The sequence below is a fragment of the Talpa occidentalis genome, unplaced genomic scaffold (genome assembly GCF_014898055.3).
Source record: "Talpa occidentalis isolate TD23 unplaced genomic scaffold, MPIMG_talOcc4v2.1 talOcc4.3, whole genome shotgun sequence".
Taxonomy (NCBI): domain Eukaryota; kingdom Metazoa; phylum Chordata; class Mammalia; order Eulipotyphla; family Talpidae; genus Talpa; species Talpa occidentalis.
Window position 1 is genome coordinate 61,572,574 of NW_023603184.1, and position 20,732 is coordinate 61,593,305.

At 37.0% G+C, this 20,732-nt stretch overlaps 1 long non-coding RNA gene across 3 annotated transcripts; it reads right to left on the minus strand.

The window, feature by feature from the left end:
- Window positions 1-8,210: 8,210 nt before the first annotated feature.
- Window positions 8,211-16,655, minus strand: LOC119254729 (uncharacterized). 3 transcript variants are annotated; one of them, XR_005127333.2, is made up of 3 exons: window positions 16,591-16,655; window positions 15,795-15,931; window positions 8,211-8,387 (listed from the first exon to the last, which is right to left on the minus strand). It is a non-coding gene; the product is annotated as an uncharacterized LOC119254729 (long non-coding RNA). The 3 variants fall into 3 exon arrangements; XR_005127332.2 differs by lacking the exon at window positions 8,211-8,387 and adding an exon at window positions 15,579-15,623; XR_008553410.1 differs by lacking the exon at window positions 8,211-8,387 and adding an exon at window positions 15,579-15,623 and having other exon boundaries at window positions 16,543-16,655.
- Window positions 16,656-20,732: the final 4,077 nt, after the last annotated feature.

Here is a 20,732-nt window from a genome sequence, read left to right on the forward strand (position 1 = left end):
TGAAAGAAGCCAATGTTTGTAGTTTTCAGCATGTGAGTTTTGTTCACATTTTGTTAGATTTATACCTATGCCATTTTTTGGAGTGAATGTGTTACAAATGGCCATTGCTAATATATAGAAACACATTTTTTTTTTGGTATATTTATCTTATGCAGTCTGTTCACAAGAGCCATGCTGAGTCTGCTTTCCTTTGGTTTTTTGGTATATTTATCTTATGCTCTGTGACCATGAGTGTGCATTGGTTCCAGGAAGTTTTGGACAAATTACATGGGATTTTCTATGTAGTCAGTAACATCAATGGAAAATACTGTATTTCTTTCTGACAAAAATGCCTTTTATTCCATATCTTACTGTACTATCATGAACTTGATGCTATAGAATCCTTCCTTTGTTTTCCATCACAAGGCAAATTATTTCACTACAAACTATGTTAGCTAAAGGTTTGTTTGTGGTACTCTATCACTTTGAAGACATTTCTTCCTTATCCCCCTAAAAGTTTTTATCATAGTTGGTGGTGTCAATTGCTATTTCTGTACTGAGTCATATGACATAAAAACTGTCAAATGTTCTTTCTATGTTGGCAATATAATCACATTTTTTTCTTTTGTAGCTTATTAATATAGTGGATTACATTGACAGCATTGTGAATATGGAATTATCTAGCCTGGAAATTTTTTTTTGAGGTTTTTTTTAATTATTTCGATTAACATATTAGTTCTACTGCTGCTTAAATTATGTATTGAATAAGTTGTAGTAATCTGTGCTTTAGGGAGAATTGGCCAATTTCATTAAGTTATCTGATTTGTGTTTGTAGAATTGCTCTTGGCATTGTTTTATTATCTGTTTAATGTATGCACAGTCTTTAGTACTATTCCTTTTTATCCCCCATATTAATATATCAGTTCTTTCTCCACTTTTTTAGAGATTTGTCAACTTTATGGATTTAAAAAAAAATCTCTGTTCATAAATTAACTCCTTTTCAATGACTTCTACTTACTTTTAATATTTCTTTTCTTCTGCTTGTTTTTGTTTTTACGCTCTTCTTTCCACCATCTGAAATGGGGCTCAAATTGATTTTAAGATTTTTTTCTCTTCCCTCATGTGTACATTTAACACTATATATTTTTTCATCACACTACATGTGTACTAGAAAAAAAGTCATGAAAATGTGTATGCAAATAAATAATTGTCCATAACTGTTAAGAGTGGTACTATTTATAATACCCCAAATTTGTCAAAAATGGAGAATCCAAATGTGTTTTATCTATATAGTAGAACACTATATTGCCACAGAACAATGATTCCTATTATAATTGTATGAAATTTTTAAACATTATGCTAAGTGAAGGAAACCAGGCGCAGAGATCACATATTTAAGTTCAGTTTTCTGGAAAATCCAGAATAGTATATCTATAAAGACAGAAAAAGATTAATGCTTGCTAGGGGGTTGGAGAAGGGAAAATTGGATAGTCACTATCTAATGGTTACAGTGTTTTTCATTGGAATGATTAAAATGCTTTTGAATTGACAACATTGTCAATGTACTAAATGCCACTAAATTGCATACTTTAAAAACAGTAAGTTTATGTTATATGAGTTTCATCACAAAAAAACACTAATTGATTCAAATTTGCCTGTAGATTATTTGATTTTTCTATGTACTGACAAGACAATGGTTAGGAATATTCATTAATGTTGATGGGGCTGATAATTAATTATAGATTTAATTGATTTTTAATTGGCAAATAATCTTGCACATCTAATACAATCCCACTTGACCATAATGTTCTATTTCATATATCAGAAGATTTCATTTGCTACTATTAACTTAAAGTTGGTTGTTATATTGAGATATGGATTAAAGTGTTCAACTATGGTGATTGTGAATGATTGTGTTCTTTAGTCTTTCAACTTTTGTTGTGAATGTATATATTATATAAAGTGATAAACATAGAGCAAATACATATATGCATGTATTATGTGTCTGTGATAAAACTATATTTAAATATATTACACAGAGATATAATTTATATATTATGAAATACACATATCTTTCATATGGAATGGAATCAGCTTTGACAAATTCATAAGTTCTGTGTAAATTTGTTACTGTATCTGCAATGAAGGTTTTTTTCACCCTTAGACATTGCCTCATCTGGTCCATATTTTGCTATTCAGTTGTAACAAAAACTCATTTTGAAGAGGTCAATGTTCTACCTATAAATGATCCAGCAGTGTTTATTGTTTATAACACCGGACAAAAGATTTCATTGGAACTGCATTTTCCCAATGTGTGTGATAAAGCTTGGTTCCCCGAGTACTGCCCTTTTTCTTTTTTCTTCGAATGCCATAAGAAACCTGAAATAGCCAAGTGACAGGTTCAACTTCTGGGTTGAGTGGTATAATTTATTGTGTCTAGTGGTGGAAGCATTCCTCCCTTGGGTTAATAAAACATCTACCTAAACAGAGCACGGATGCATAGGGACTGGGAAAAAACATTTTGAGAATAGGTCAATAAATGTAGTAGAGCCATATCTTTCCCCTGGTCCTCAATTTCATTACTTTGTTCATAGATCTATGTATCTGTGCCGAGCTGGAGAAACTGCAGTTTAGAAGACAGCATCCTCCAAAATAGTGGGGATTGTTATTTTGATTTTCAGTTGATACTTTGTTACAGGCAACCCTCATATAAAATGGGTTATGTGACTGTGGGTCTTCACCCTGATGCTTAAAAGGGACTCAACCTCAGGCACACACAGAATGTTAATAAAAGGTTTATTTACAAAAGATGGGGAAATGAAGAAATGAAAGACTCAGGGGGAAAAAGAGGGAGATAAATTCATGAATGCATCCTACTAGTTCTGCTGACCTGGAATCCCAATGACCTGCTAAGAGCTGGTGAACAACCAAGAGCCGTGAGGCCAAGAGAGAGAGACTCATGGGCCACATGGCTGGTTTTATACTAAATCTGGCTGCTTAACTCCACCCTCAGGTCCCAGCAACCCTGTCTTTAGTGATGATGGGATTTGCAGCTCCCAGTGTCTTGATGGCTTTGGTTTGGAGTGGGGGTGGAGTCCACAAAACCTGTATGGAGTTTGCTCAGGACATCTTTTCCCCCTAACAACTTTAGCTAAGTCTTTAATAAAATAATTCAGTTTTGAAGAAGATTAATAAATAATGATGATGATTAAAAATAATCAAGTTCCAGAGTAGACATGTGGATGACAGACACCTGGGAGGAGAGACATATGTGTGAGAGAGACAGGGAAAGGTTGTTCCTGATCCGTGGCAGCTTTGGCATTTTTTTTTAGAGATTTATTTATTTATTTATTTATGCAAGCACTAGGTACAGTCAGAAGTGTGGGAGGGTGAGAGAATTCACCAGAGCCAGAGCAGGGAACAGAACAGGCAGAATGACGAGGTACACTGCTGAGGGGAGCAGTGGGTGCAGCAGGAGAGATCTGTGCACCATGTGGGACCCTCGCCGGTGGCCGGGGATTGAACCGGCGCTGCAGAGGCTTCAGGTAGCTTCACATCCCAGTGCTCAACGGCTGCGCCATTTAGGATGCCTGGCATTTTTTTTTTTTTTTAACTGAATCATGATACAGTCTTTTTTAAATATTTTTTTGCATCATTATTCATTTTTTAAATTTTTTATTTTTCTTGAAGATTTTATTTATTTATGCAAGAACCGGGGTTCAGGCCAGAGGTGTGGGGGGTGAGATGATTCACCAGAGACAGAGTGGAGAACAGAACAGGCAGAAGGACCGAAATACACTGCTGAGGGGAGCAGCGGACGAGGTAGGAGAGGTCTGCCTCGCCATGTGGGCATCTCCCTGGCTGGCCAGAAATCGAACAGGCACTGCAGAGCCTGTGGACAGCTTCACAGTGCTGCGCTCAACCCGCTGCGCCACCGGGGAGATCCATGTTCATTTTTAAACCATATTTGCTTCCCCCACCCCCTCAGGTGTAGTCCCCATAGAGTTTCCTTCCCCAGTGCACCCGTGCACCATCACCTCAGTCCCCTGTGCTCCTCCCTCCCTCCCTATGATCCCTCTCCCTCCTCCTACCCTGCAGGATGGCTCTAAAACACTACAAGACATACATCACAATAACATCTTTAAAGACTCATCACCCAAAGCAAAGAAAATCAAGAAAAAGATAAGCACCATTAACCAAAACACAGAGACACCCCACTGATTGGGAAAAAATCTTTGCACCCCAGTCAACTGATAAGGGGCTGATCACAAAGATATGCAAAGAACTCACATGGCTCAACAACAAAAAAAATAAACAATCCAGTCAAGCATTTTGTCAGAGAAAACGGCAGCCATTATCTTGACCTCATGGTGGAGTGTATGGTGCATTTTGAATTTGGGACTCTCTTGACTCACCTTTCTGGGACCTGCTTATCCCCTTCCTTGTGGTTTCTTCTATGTAGATGCCAGAGAGGAAAGAGATGATTTTCTTTGCATTCTGACAATGGACAATAATAGGAGCCTAGAAACTTTTGATGACTTATGGATCAGGAAGAGAAGAAAATGCCAGTCAGTGCTTAAAAATCTTGGAGTTCATTAAGTGAAATAAGTTAGAAGGAGAAAGACATATACCAGATTATTTTGCTCCTATTGGGGACATAGATTAAAACATAAAAACAAAGGCACTATAAAGCTAAACCTAAATAAACTCTAGAAATAATGACTTCAGACTTGAGATTACTAGAAGGTGAAATAGGAAGAGGGTGGTGATAAAGAAAAAAAGGGTTCCAATGGTCCAGGGTAAAGGACTATGAGTGCTCACATTCTAGTTGGGGCGGGGGTGGTGGTGCTTGTAACATACCTATGATAAGGTGCGAACCATTCCCCTAAAACATACCAATGTTACTGCAGTTAAAAAAAAAAAAAAAAAAAAAAAAGGACAAGAAGGTCAAATGCTCCTTCACACTGTCTCAAAGTTTAAGTCAACAACTGACTTCCTTTTTTATGTTCCTGGGCATTTAGACTCACTTACATGCAGATGTTTTATTTTTAGTTACCTTAACCTTCAAAAATATTCTTGATGTTACTTTATACAAGAAATAAGGCAATAGTAAGTTTAAAAAAAAAAAAAGGAAAGGCAGGGCAAAGAGAGAGGAAGAGAAGGAAACGGAGGAGAGAAGAAAAAGAAAGGTTGTCCGGGGATGGATGACTAAGAAGAGAATGAAGGAACCACCACCTTTCCTCAGGTCCACCTGGTTTAGCTTATTTTCCTACTCCCTGGAGTTGGAATTGGGCTCTGCTTTTCTGAATCTAATGAGGTGCTAATTAAAAAAACAAAGTTGGAAGAAGCAAGAGGGATTAGACAACTGGATGGTGAACATGCCATCCTTTACATCATTAGAGCTATAAAGTATAAGGCAAAAACAAAGCATTAGCCCATTAAGCCCTAGGATCAGAGAGCTTTGACCCAGTTCCCAATCTTGTGATTTTCAAAAAGTCAACCAAAAACTTTAGTTCTCAGCTTCATCAATCGCAAAATGGATGCTATATAGGACTGACTGTACAGTGAGCAGCAGCAGCAGCCTCTCCGCCACCCTCTGAGGGTCCTCTTGAGCAAAGTTTATGTTTCCTCTGTGAAACACCTGTCTCTGCATCTTTATATGCACCCCTTTTCCTGAATTCTACAATACCTAAAAATAAGGGGGCTTTTGCAATGTCCCATAGACATGCTTCTGCCCATTTATTAATCTTAGACGCCCTTGTTCTATACTTCCAAAACTGTTGAGAAACACTTCATTATAAAACCTACATTCACTTTCCATAGCTAAACTCCATAAATTTTATCCTAAAATATTTTGAGCGTCACCTTTGGCTTTCATTCTTTTTATCTGATTGTTATGGACAAATATATCACTAGAGTACATTTGATCCTTTCTATATAGCCCTAGCACAGTATAATTTTGAAATCCTTGATCCTTAGTTGTCTGTATGGCTGGTCTTAAATGGAAACTAGATATTTTGTGCCCCATGTCATCCTGAACTGACTAAAACAGTGGAGACATGCAACTTAAATTCCAACAGAATAATATAGTCCATAATTTTCATTGTGGCTAGAGAAGGTTAACATAAAGGAAAATATTTCTTGAGTTTCTATATAATGTATGTCAAACACTATGCAATAAAAATGTAGATGATGATGATGATGAAGATACTTATAAAATAGATAATTCTATTCCTAATAATCATCTAACTCTTCATGGATCTCATTATGTAGCAATAAGCCTAGGTTGACATTTACTATTAGCTATTGTTTTTCAGGGTGGCAACTTAAATGTAAATCATTCTGAAAATTATATAAATATAAGACAGTTCATCACAGTTCTCTGAATTTGTTTTGATTAGTTAATGACGTAAAGCCAATGAACTGGTTTAAAAAAAAAGACTAAATGACCAAAAGTAAAGGAAATGTTTTTACATGAATGATGTGCTGAGCAGAAGCAGCTGTTGATGTTCTCTAATCAGAGGGGAGAATCATAAATTGTATGGTCTGCTAGACTTCAATGGCCTGTTCCACCACCATTTTGGTTATGTGTAGTTCTGCATTCAAATACAAGGTCACAACTGCCTGGCCAGTTATTGGACCTAAAAGAATGTAGCCCAACCCTACAAGGTGCTTTCCAATCAATCAGGAGCAGAAGCTTGATCACCTGGGGCAAAGTCATCCATTGTGAGGTATGCCCGGGAACACATTGGGGGGCTATTGACTGATGTATAACTAGGAGTCCCAGAAGCTCATCAGGAGAAAGCCTTGTCGATAATGAGACTGGAACCAGGGGTAGGGATCTGGGGTCTGATTTCCAATATAATGCTGGGTTATCAATATTGGTCAGCAGACTCACCCCTCTCCCAAACCCTACATAAGATAAGCACATTTTCAGTTTCACCCACCCTGTTTCTCTTTGTCATCCTACCCTGTGTAATTGATACCGTATAATTATTCTATCAATAAAAAACCTGGAGCTTCTCTCTCAGCAGCATCCTGCATTGTGTAGCCTGCTCCACGACTCTCATTTTCATTGTCTATGATATATTGACAACTCAACAGAATTGAAAGATTAAATCAAAACTGCATTGGAAGAAATTTCAAAGTTGTCAAGGACTTTACTTTCTCTACAATCTGCCTTTCTCTCATTCTTAGCTTTATTGCTAGTCATAGTTCCTTATACTCTTTCTTTTTCCACCAAGTAAAATTTATTTTCATAAAAAAAATCAGGGAAAAATTCATAGTAAGTTATATATTACTGTACCCAATGGATGATTACTTTCTACCCTTGGAACTTGTATAAAAACTGAGAGATCTTCGGAAACTGAGGGGTCATAGAAAATAAAGCCCTTCTTTCAAATACTAAGTTAAAAATGTTCTCCGTTTTTGTAATGGTCAGTTTACATATGATAAAATTTATAATTTAAATATATAGCTCTATGGCTTTGCACAAATATTTATAACAGTGTAACTATGACGTTCAAAGCAGAAAGTTCAAGAAACTACTGGTAATAGTGTTATGTCTACTTCCTTCACACTTCCCATGGAGAGAGCATGCAAGGCAACACTAGAATTGCACAAATTAGGAATACTAGAGAAAGTAAATGTTGATTTATAAAGAAGCATGCAGTTAAAGCTTGCACTTTGCATTTGTGACCAATAAATGAGTTAATATATGAGGAACTTATCGAACAAAAGGAAATTTGGTCAGTTCCCAAACTGCAGTATTAGAGATGCTGAAATATGACCCAGTCTTCATAACAAGCTCAGTACTAGTTCCAGGACACTGAGCCACTTTTACATAGGTGTTAAAATCATATTTCTAAACTTCTTGAAAGTAAGCATATATATAATTTATTTTGCTGACACAAAGCACTTAAAATATTTACTAATATTTCATTCTGTTGGAATGAAATGGGTACTGTAGTGTGTCTGAGATTTTAGTCTATTTACAAACAAGTTAGTCTCCCATGATTCTATGGATTCTGACAGAAAACATGAGTCTTGTGTTAGAATCAAAAGAAATTTTATTACTCATGGAAATAAGAGAAACATAGATTCAAGCCATCATTTTTGTTCAGTTTTTCCAAGGCCCAATCCCTAAGCAAAACACGAAGAGACCGAGACAACCATGTATATACAAAGTGTTAGAGGAGAGAAACATCAGGTTTTTGGAATCAAATATTTTATAATGGATTTCAAGCCCATGTGCACAAAATCTGCCACGAAGGGAAACCTGGCATTTATTAGACTAAATTAGATTAAAACATGATAGACCCACAGAGAATATGCTCCCAATATGGCTGACCAAAAAACAAACTGGAGTGTTGGGTCAAAGTAACCACTTTTCTTCAACTGCACAGCATCTAAAGAATTAAAAAAAAAGTATTTATAAATTTAATACATATATGAATATATATATCATATATATAATCAAGCATTTATGATATTTACATATATATTGTACAAAGGATATGTGTGTATGAATATGAACTTATTTGTGGTATAGATATAGCTATACAATGACTTACATTTGAAATGCTAGTGATTTTATTTTTTAATTTTTTTAAGATTTATTTATTTATGCATACAAGAAAACTGGGGTACAGGCAAGAGATGTGAGGGGGTGGTGAGAAGATCCACCAGAGGCAGATTGGGAAACAGAACAGGTGGAGTGCCTGAAATACACTGCTTAGGGGAGCAGCAGGTGAGTCAGGAGAGGTCTGCTGCGCCATGTGGGTTGCTCCCTGGCCAGGGACAAAACTTATGCTGTAGGGGCTGCAGGTAGATTTATAGGTTGCTTCTTAACCCCTTGTGCCACCAGGGAAGCCCAATGCTATTGATTTTAAACAGTGAAACTATACCTTCATTGTACATCTATTCTTAGAATTGTCAATAACTCATATCAATTATAGGTAATTACATTATTTTCAAAATCCCACAACACAACACAAATTAATGAAAACATTTTTCTTCATGTTATGAAAACAAAATCCATTTTGTAAATGTCACATGCTTAGTAGTCCAAAAATACAATAAAATAAAAATGATCATACGAACTGCCTGTTTTTGACAGGAATGAGTTGTGAAATAACGTAATGCATGTCCAATTAGCTAATGAGTATGAGCTAAATGAGGGGAAAACAATTTAATTGTTATTTTTCAGGCCATGGAAATGAGTGATGTCTGTACAAGTGTCAAATTTGCTTATATATAATTGAACACTAAATTCTCTAGTGGATAAGACTGTTGACACTCAAGAATTACAGTGTTTGTGTATAATCACTGAAAAAAATGTTAGCTATAAACTTAATCCTTGTCCCCCACTAATTTTTTAAATAAAACTACACAAATGAAAATTTCATGGTCATAAGTGTCAAGTTTATTTTGTTTCTATTTAAAAAAAACAACTACTGAGAATATCTAATATCTAAACACATACTTAGTAGCAAGCAATTTACATGCTTCTGTCTTTAAAACTTAAAATATTCCCAAACATCAGACTTTTTATTTTTATTTTAGAGATGAGGAAACTGAGGTGTTATGTTAAATAAAATAGAATCAGAATCTGTGATTATCTAACATCAATTATAGTGTTTCTTCACGATAAAATTGATTTTTTTTATATTTCCAGATAAAATCTGTAAACAATTAAAAACAAATATTGCACTCTGGTGGTGCAAGGGGTTAAGTCTCAGCATTGTAAGCTATTGGCTGCCATGGCAGCATGAGTTTGACATCCTGCCCAGGGAGCTGACCCACATGGCCCAGCAGACCTCTACTGTCTTACTCACTGTCCCCTCAGCAGTGTATTTCCACCTGTTCTGCTACCCACTCTGCCTTTGGTGAATCCTCTCACCACCACCCTCCCCAGCACATCTGGCCTACACTCCAGTTCTTGTATGCATCAATAAATAAAAATAAATCTTAAAAAGACCAAGTATTAATCTTGCTAGATGGGACTTGATGAAAAATGACATCAGCAGAACTTACACTAATCCTATGTCATGCATACTAAGTACTATACATGAAACAGAAGAGTTAAGAATAATAAGGAGAGTTTATTAGCACAACAAGTATAGAAGTCAAGGTCAGGATGGTGTATACTGGACAGATTTAGGCTGGGTTCCATCCTGAAATCCAAGACTTTTAGGTCCCTATTGCTACCATAACAAATGACCACAAAGTTAAAGAGTTTAACAAATAAATTTATCATCCCACAATTCTACAGGTCAGAAATTTGAGATGGTCTCTCTGAGTTAAAATCAAGGTGTCAGTAGGGCTTTGTCACTCTCTGCAGACCCTTAGTAGAATTTATTTATTTCCTTGTCTTTTCTACTTCCTAGATGTATGGGCATTCCTGACTCCTGGATTCCTTCTTCCATCTTTAACACAAGAGATGGCTAATGGAATCCTCATGTTACATCACTCTTTCTCTCTCTCTCTTCATTCCTTTCTCATTGTAATTAGTAAGGTCTACCCAGAAAATCCAGAAAAATCTCCCCATCTGGATTTTGAGCACATTGGCAAATTCCCTTTTGTCATGAAATGCAACATATTCACTAGTCTCAGATAGTAGGATATGAATATTTTGTGGGGTGGGGGAGGGGGCGAAGATTTTCATGTATGTAAAAAACAAAACAAAACAAAAGCTATGTGGCCTACGAGAAATCTACTTCAAAAAAATTATCAACATAGGAAAAAGTAAAAGTAAAGAAAAAATATTAATCAAAAGAAAGCTGGAAAAATTGTATCAATTTCAGAGAAAGCGATAACAAGGAAAATTATCAGGGATAAATAATCATTGCTTTTCCAAGAAGACATAACTGACGTAAACATGTACAGGGTCAAAAAACATCAGTCAAGCACTGACAGAACTGCAAGGAGAAAATAACACATCTACTATTTTGGTGGTTACTTTAGCACACTTTATCAGTATTTGATAATTCAAGCCAACAAAACAATAGTGTGGTCAGTATGGATATAGTTAACCTGAATGGCATTGTCTATTCACTTGATCTATTGATATTTACAGAATATTCCTTCCAACACTAGCTGGATACACACTCTCCTCAAGCTTACTTAGAACATTCACAAAGATAGATGGTATTCTAAGTAAATAGATTAATTAGTTAATAAGTAAGTAAATAAATAAAGGCCTTAACAAATCTTTAGAAATACAAACAGCCTAGACTTTGTACTCATGCCACAGTGGACTTAAACTAGAAACTAGCAACAGTGAGATAACCAGAAAATCTTCACGATTGGAGATTAAACATATACTTTTACTTAACATATAGGTCAAAAAAGAAGTCTTAAGAAAATAATTTTTAAAATATTTGGGGTTAAATGAAAATGGAAATAAAATTTAAAGTCTGTGGGATGCAGCAAAAGCAATCATTGGATGGAAATTTATAGCACTAGATGCAGACATTAGAAAAGAGGAAAGATCTTATATTACAAAAGATGCTAACTAAGAAGAGAAAAAACAATATAAGCCTATAGCAACAAGAAGAAAAAGATAATTGAAATTGGAGCAAAAGTCAATGAATGATCTTGGAAACAGGAAAATAGAATCAATGAAACAAAAGCTGCTTCCTTGAAAGGATCAGTAAAATCAATAAACCTCTGGCCAGGCTGGCCAAGTACTCACAATGGTCCATAAAGTATCATTTCCATTGGTTGAGCCCATCGTGGGGCAGGTTTCCCTCCTCTTCATACCCCCTGAATGCTGGCCTCCTCCCTGGTCTGAGGAAAGGCTTAAAACACAGGCCATCCCTTTTAGCAATTCATCCTGATAATCAGCTGAACACAGTGAGAAACAGAAACATTTTCTGTCAGACCACCTTAGTGATGCAGACTGTTCCCTCCTACTCAATTTTCCTTCCAATGTTCCTGCTAGTCCTACTTACCCCTCTTTATAAAAGGAAAACTTTTTTTTTTTTATCTGTTTGATTGAGACACTTGCAGATCCTGTGTTTGGAAATGAGGAATGTAATAGTCTTTTCAATACAATCTCTCCTGAACTAAATCTGGATTTGTTTTTATTTGTCAGCAAGAAATAGAGAAGAATCTAATCACCAGTATTGGGAATGATCCATTAACATTACCATAATAAAATAATGCTACATACCATGAACAACAATTACCACAAAGTTGTCTGCAGAAGAAATGGACCAGTTCCTTGGAAGATACAAATTACCAAAACTGACACAAGAAAAAGTAGCCTGAGTAAGCGTCTATTAGAGAAAATGAATCAAGAATGTATAAGTTGAAAGAAGTAGGAAGGAAGTATTCAGGCAGGGGACACTTGCAGTAGGGATCCTGAGACAGAAATAAACAGTATCAATAGGAGAGAGTAAAGGGCTGTCTGATTAGTGCATAAGGAAGGAATGGGGAGCCATTTCAGGTCTCCATGTGCTAACAGATGTCAGTAAGTCATTTCCTCCCCATTTAGCCCTGGACTTATAGGTCAGGGTCTCTTTAGGGGTTCTTCACACTTACCAGGATGAGGAGTTACCCTGCAGAACCAGCCTTGTTTGATTGCCAGTTTCATGGCAGATTGAAAAGAGAAAGAGCAAGGAAGCCATTTATTCACAACTATGACATCTAAGCTCTAACAGGATACCTTGAATTGGTAAAAACACAAAGCAGTCAGCACTTATAAAGAGTGTCCATTGAATGGCATTGGCACTTTAATAGAGGATTCATAACAAAAGCACATTGTAAAGCTGACATGATTTAGAGTTGATACAGAGAGTTCAAACTGGGGGCATGATAATATGTCTGGAACATGTTTGCAAGCATTAATATCTTTGCTTCTCCTTCCAAATTAGTTGTAATCCCAAATTAGAGCCCTGTCATCTCCCAATTGTTTTATTTTGTTGTTGTTGATCTTATGGGTTAGCACATTCAGAGGCAAAATTTTTCCTCAGAAAAATAAAAGAAATATTCTGAGTTGCCTAAGAACTACAAGGATGTGTTAACTGTTGGGGTGGGAGGGTGGGCTGATGGGAGTAGAGGGGTAATGGGTTGGTTTTCATTAAAAAAATGTTTTTTTACATTCCTGAAACAGAGTAAAATCTATACAGAAATGTAGAGAAATTATCGGATTAGGATTTTATATAGGTTAACATGGCCCCAATACACAAAATATGACTATGTGCAGGAAGATTTCCAAGAACTGTCTTCTCTCCCCCCATTCTCCAAATAACCATTGTCTAGTTATTCAGTCAAACACTAATCTACGCGCTGTTGTGAAGGGACTTTGCTGTTGTTTAAGACTCAAATCAGTTGCCCTCAAAATTTGAGATTATAGGGGTGAGCCTGATCTAATTACATATACCACTATTTAAAAGGCAGAAAAAGGCAGCTGAAGAAATCAGAAAGATTCACTGTACAAGAAGTATTCATAGTACTCCTGCAAAGTTAGAAATGGTGAGAATTATGTACGAACAGAGAAGAATGCAGGTACCCTGCAGGAACAAAAAGACCCCTCTCCCCAGCAGCCAGCAATGAAACGGAAATTCAAGTTCTATAACCACAAAAGAAATGCATTCTGTCAACAACTTGAAGGAACTTGGAAATGGATTCTTCCCACAGGCCTCCTGTAAGAGCTCAGCCTGGCTAACACCTTGATGCTATTTTTGTCCTACCTGAGCAGAGATGGGTTAGTTCACCTTGACTGACTCACAAAAGCAGATCATGTGTGTTATTTTAAGAAAAGTTTGAGATTATTTTTTATGCAGCAATGAAAAACTAATAAAATCCCATCTTTAAGTTCACACATAATTCTAGATCAATATGTATATATTCAAGTAACTCACATAGAAGGTAATCTATACAACCTAAAATTATCATTCCATTTCACAACATAAGCTTTAGTGATGCCTTTGGGGATTTATCCCTAACAGCAAGGAAAACAAAAGAGAACATCAACAACTGGGGCTACATCAACTAAAAAGCTTCTGCACAGTGAAAGAAACCATAATTAAAATGAAAGACATCCTGCTGAATATGTGCCCACCATACATCTAACAAAGACTGATATCAAAGATAGACAAAGAACTCATAAAACTCTAAGAAACAAAACAAATTACCCAATCAAAAAATGGGCAGAAGAACTAAATAGATGCTTCACCAAAGAAGACATTCAGACTGCAAACAGGCACATGGAAAAAAAGTTCACCATCATTTATTAGAGAAATGCAAATCAAGACCACAACGAGATACAATCTCACACCTGTGTGAATGACCCTTAAAGAAAAAACCTAAACAAGTCCTGGTGAAGATGTGGAGAAAAGGGAACACTTCTACACTACTGGCCCAGCTCTTATGGAAAGCAGTATGGAAGTATCACAAAACATTAAAAATGGATCTGCTATTTGACCCAGTAATTCTATTCCTGGGTATCTACCCAAAAATTCAAAAGCACTAAATCAAAAGGAAACTTGCACACCTATGTTTATCACAGTGCTATTTAACTATAGCTAAACTATGGAAACAAACTATGTGCCCCAAAAGAGATAAGTGGATCAAGAAGATGGGGTATATATATATATATATACACAATGGAATATTATTCATTGATAAAAAATGATTAACTCATGCCATTCGTAGTAACATGGATGGAGCTGGGGTGATACAAAGTGAGATAAGTCAGAATGAGAGAGAGAGATACCAGGTGGTATTCTAATATGTGGAATGCAAAATCACTAAATTAATAGTCAAATAAAGGCAAGGTGAAAAACCATGCCTGGATACCTAACTACAGAACTGACACCAAAGTTTAGGCTGTAAGAGGGGTAAGAACAAGGAGAGAAAGAAGCACAATGGACGATGCTGATGGGCTATGGGTGATTCGGTGGTGGTTTGCACTAACAGTGGTAATACCTTATGGGAATAGCCAAATATTACAATTAAAATTTAATGAATTAAAAAACAAAATAATATAAAGGGTAAGAGAAGCATATGATGAAGCTCAATTTAATAACTTTTATTGCACCTGTTAAAGTCAAGTACATAAAACCTTTATCTTACTGAGTAAAATTAAAAGTTTGATTCCCATACTGTTAATATAACCCTGAGTAAAGATTTGAATTTGATACATAGTTAACACTTAATAAAAAGCAGGTACTTAGAAAATTAAATATGTTCAGAAAATGTACTTCATAGTTTAAAAAAAAAAGTTCTTTGATGTATAAAAGGTGTGACTTTGTTATGATTTAACAGAAGCAATACTGAGTTAGGAGTCCCTCAGCTGACCTGACAGGTCCCCATTCTTGCCAGTCATAAACACTTCTTATTAGACCATGTCCATCTTCTAAACAATTTTCTTCCCCCTCCCTTTTCAAGTGCTAATAATTTATATTTTTAAGAAACTGCTTAGTTTTAAAAGTTCTGTACTCAAACTGCAAGGCTATAGGCACTTGCCTGAGATACTGCAATAATAAGAACGATGTTCTAGAGAGTGTCTCCAGACAGAACGCGTGAAAGGGGCTTTCTAGGGTGAGGGGCCAAACTCAGTCTCAGAGTCTGGTGGACTTTGGTGTGAAAGTACTTCAAAGCGGTGGAAACTTAAATCACGATCCAAGAATAGCTGGCTAGAAGAAAGAACCAGAAAGGAATTGGGGTGGTTTCCTGGCACCAGCTAGTGCAAGACAATGAGACATAAAATATATTACAGTTTGTCACAAAAGTAATGCTATTCCATTTAGAGTTGGGTGAGTTGCGAGGACATAAAAACAAATCTATATTACAGTTTTGAATGTTACCTTGATTTTGTATAAAGCTCACGTTCTAGTCATAACACCAGCCAAAGAACCTCTCCAAGGAAATCCTACTACTCCCATTAGCTGCTGTTTTTGACCTCAGTTTCTTTCCATCAGCAGATCTCATTAAGGTGTAGTTTCTAAAAGATGCAAAACTGGAGATACTTAGTCGATAAACAACCATATTCTTAAATCCCTATGTCATTTCTTAGTAAGGAAGGTGGGACTGGGTGACTCAACCATAACATATTCAATGTCTCCTTAACTACACTCTTTGAAAGCCCAGATCCAGTGTAAATATCCCTCATACCTACTTTTCCCTGGCCTTTTCCTGGATCTTCTCATTTCCCAACCCAAAGCTGGCTAGAAGCTTAGACTACCTTTAGCCTAGGAGTATTCAGAAGAAAAGAAAGAAATATGGGATCCAATCCTCCCCTTATCCATCAAAATTCTCTCCAAGTAGTGCCAACTTCACATCCTAATTCGATAGATTATTCTGGTCTTTAGGAAAAAGATCTTGTAAGATATAATACATTTCAAGTCTACTGGCAGAAATACAACTTGAACCCAAAATGCGTCTGCTGAAGAGACTGGGTTACATATGGAAATGTCTTGCAGACCAACCCCTCACCCTCTCAGAAATAAGGAATGTGAATACAACATCTTTGTTCAATGCAGTGTTCCTAGAGCCTACAGGATGTCTGTTGTAAAGTAGTGTTCAATAAATTACTTGTTCAATAAGTCAACTGACATAGTAGGCATATCAAAAGTTTGTTTTCATGGGGTCTGGGTAGCTCACATGGATCGCTAGAGAGACAGGTTGTTTTGTGGTAATAACCTTTGAAGCTAATAAGAATGTCGTAGTTTAAGCTTCTAGTGCTTTGTGAGCCAAACATGGGCATTGTTCTCTGCCTTTTCACACCAGGCAGGATGACAAGGCGGCTACATTCTGATGTCATCAGTCAGCAGGACCCAAGAGAAGGGCACTCTGGGAAGACCTAAGACTCGCGAGCTGTTCATGAAGTGCTCGAGTCCAAAAGTGACACTCATCAGCTCTCCTCACACATCCTCAGCCATGACTAGTCATAGGGAGGCCCTCAATTACAAGAAGTGAGGAAGTTTAGTTAGTATCATATGTTGGAAATATTTGGTGAACATCATTAACGAATATCACACCTCCACTGGAGCAAAAAATGCGGTACAATTTGCTTGACAAAGAAACAGAGTTTAATCACAGGGCAGATGAATGTGATCACAGGGTATTTTTTGGTTCTCAGAGATCCAGTCCTGTTGAGACACCATCTAGACCTCTGTCTATGGTGCTAACAGCAGGGAATAGAAATAAAATTTAATGGCCCCTTTACAAAGAATGTCTAAGGCATAAATAGCAACTATTTCATGCTTCTCTTTCAAAATGTTTCACAACCCGAGAAAAGGAAATCATCTCTATTCCCAGCAGAATCCATTACAGTTTTGTCATCTTTAGGGCTTTATGGGTCTAATTTTATTTTTTATTCTTTTTCTTAAAGAAGATACACAGAATTTTATAAATGTAAGGGTTCATAAAACACATATCTGCCCTTGCCAGTGGCATTCCCTCCTGATCAAGGGAGTGTGTTCTTTGAGGACCTCATCATTCCCAGGGGCAAAGGTTTCTGCCACATTAATCTCATTAACCAAATTCAGCAAATCTTCAGAACCAACCTATTTTGTGGCCAGTTTCTCTTCTTTTCAGAGCACACATGTAGATGAACACCTATCAAGACATTTCTGGCTGGAAATTTTATTCCAGAAGCACAGTAATGGTAAGTACGTGTGAACTGGCTGCTAATGCCACTAATCACAATCTTTTTTTTTTTTCTTTAATATGTATTTTTTTATTTTTGCATAGAAGAACTGAGGTGTAGGCCAGAAGTTCAAGGGGTTGGAGGATCCACCAGGGACAGAGTGGGGAGCAGAGCAGGAGGATTTACTGAAATACAGTGCTGAGAGGAGCAGCAGGTAAGACAGGAGAGGTCTGCTGCACCATATGTGGGTTAGCTCCCTGGTGGGAGGATCGAACTCAGGCCATATTGGTGTTAGCGCTGATGTTACAGCAAAATTCCCTCAGGGAAGCAGGCATCATTCAGGGAGGAGGAGGGAAGTTATTTATGCCAGCGGGCTTTACACTGGCAGGCCCAGCAGAGATGTCTCCAAAGTTTTTGCCCCTAGCAACTAGGTTACAGAGTATTTACGGACTATAGCAAGGGGTGCTGTCGGCTGGGCTGCATGAGTCAGCATGCATGTGGCCTTGGGAGTGCTTACCAGTTGTTCCCTCAAACTTTCAGTCTACATGCTGAAAGTCCCAACTTCATCTAATCAACAGGTCAGCCTGATGTTTTCCACTTCACTGAGACTTAACCCCTAGGCCACCAGAGAGGCCCACTAATCACAATCTTTGTGCTGCTGGAAAACTGGAATATGCCCATTCTTAGTTTTCTTCAGTAACTGTTTACACGTTTCTGTGAGAGAAATGGAATCAGAATTTGTAGCAACTTTATTAAATTCAGTAAAAAAATAATGTTGGTGTTTTCTATCAGCTAAACACTGATTGTAGGGGATTAAATATAAATATACATGTGTATGTGTGTCAGTATATACATATAGCCAATATATATACTGAGGAGACTTAAAAACAGAAAATATGTTTAAAACAAAAGGTCAGATGTGATACCTTCTAAAAGCTATCAAAAACATAGTGCTCTCTCCAGGGGCCCCCCTGGTTGGTGCAAGGGGTTAAGATGCAACCTATGAAGCTGTCCGCAGCCACTGCAGGACAAGTTCGATCCCCCACCAGGGAGATACACACATGGCGCGGCAGACCTCTCCTGTCTCACCCACTGCTCCCCTCAGCAGTGTTTCAGTCAGTCTGCCCGTTCTGTTCCCCACTCCATCTCTGGTGAACACTTCACTGCCCACAGCTCTGGCCTGTACCCTAGTTCTTGTATGCATAAATTAAATCTTAAAAACAAAAACAAAAACATAGTGTTCTTTTCCTCAAAGAAAGGAAAAGTGATTTGTGGGAATATCTGGAAGGATTTTCTGCTGAAGGCAATTCTAGAGAACTCTGGAGTGAGGGAAGGAAATTTAGGCAATAAGATATAATTCTGATCAAGACATTGTTCATGGAGTAGGAAGTGTTTTCTACCTACAGTATGGGAAAATGGGCTACTCACACATAGGACATGGCAACTCCATCAGCCTAAATGTTACATTATTCAGACTCGCCCCACCACTGATTACTTTGTCCCACTTGTTTATTTCTAATCTAATTTCTTGTTTAACTTATATTCACAGTCATCTTCATGCACAAGTATTTCTTTGACTTCTCCTTTGTATGACATGCTGCTTTGTTTGTGGTAGAGATATACTAGGTAATAATTTAGATCTTTCTTTAAATTATCTTCACATACATCCACCTACATTCTTTCTCATACCAATAAAAATATATTTTTCATCATCTGACAAAGGGGGATGTGACCATTTCCCTGAATATGTTGACTATAGTAGATCAGCAATTAGCTAGCTACTTTGCTTCTTAGCAGGCAGCGTATGTAAGCTTAGACTTTTTATTTAACTTCGCTCAGACTCAGTTTGCTTATCCTCTAAAATAAGATAGATAGATAGATAGATAGATAGATAGATAGATAGATAGATAGATAGATAGGATATGTATAATAGGATATATATATATATATATATATATATATATATATATATATGGCATGTACTTGTTGGGAACATTAAGTGAAATAATATATGTACTTAGCACAATTCCTGACAAATAAGTGGATGATTAACTCTCATCAACCCTAAATTTTTCTGAGAAATAAGTTTTACTTTGTACTGCGTTCCATTTATGAGTCTTTCTATCATCTGAATTTTAATCAGATTTATATAAAATAACCCATGAAAAGGAAAATGCACAAATATAAGCTCTTCACAAACCTATTTTTTTCCTCCAAGTCTAACTGCAATGAGACGTAGTGGTCCAACAGCAGCTGCTAGATTCTCCTGTCATGGGTCCAAAGTAAATGTAGATTTTGACTGGTATTTCCTGTCCCAGAATTTTTTATGGGCACATTGATCGATAGTGTTAGTCCTCCCTGGTGGTCTAGCAGTTAAGTCTCAACACTATCACCTCTAGGGCCTGAGTTTGATCCTTGGCCAGGGAGCAACACACAGGGTGCAGCATACCTCTCCTGTCTTACCTGCTGCTCCCCTCAGCAGTATATTTCAGGAAATTCACCTGTTCTGCTCCTCACTCTGCCCCTGGTGAATCTTCTCACCCCCAGCTCCTCTGGCCTGCACCCCACTTCTTCTACACAAACACACACACACACAAACAAACAAAAAACAGGTGCAATCATGACCAGTATAAGGATTAATGGAGAACCATGATGCTCTTACCCTGGGTTCCTCTTGTCACAAGCAGAGAGCAGTTTATAACTTCAAATAAAATGATGGGTAAAACACAAACTTATTTGACATTGCCATCAAAATAAAAGGCTGAGGTCCATGTAGTTTCCTTAATCATATTTTGAATGCATAAGTGCATGCGATGATTAATGTGTTCTGGAGTCACCATCACTATCAAACATTGACCAGCATACATACTATTGTGTAGTTAATGAATAGAAAGTAACAAGCACTGCATATCTGCAGTGTGCACAAATCATAGGGCAAGACATTTTCATGCACTGTGTATCTATCAACTGATCTTCAAAATAATCTTTCGCAGGTGCTTTTTATTCATCTGTTTTGGGCGTGAGAAAAATAAGCCTTTGAAAGATTATTTTGAGTACACTTGAGTACAAAAATATGATCCTGGCCCTGGAAGAAATCCTTGCCTAGAATCTTTAGGCAAGATCCCAGGAGTTTTCAAAATGGATCAGCTATGGG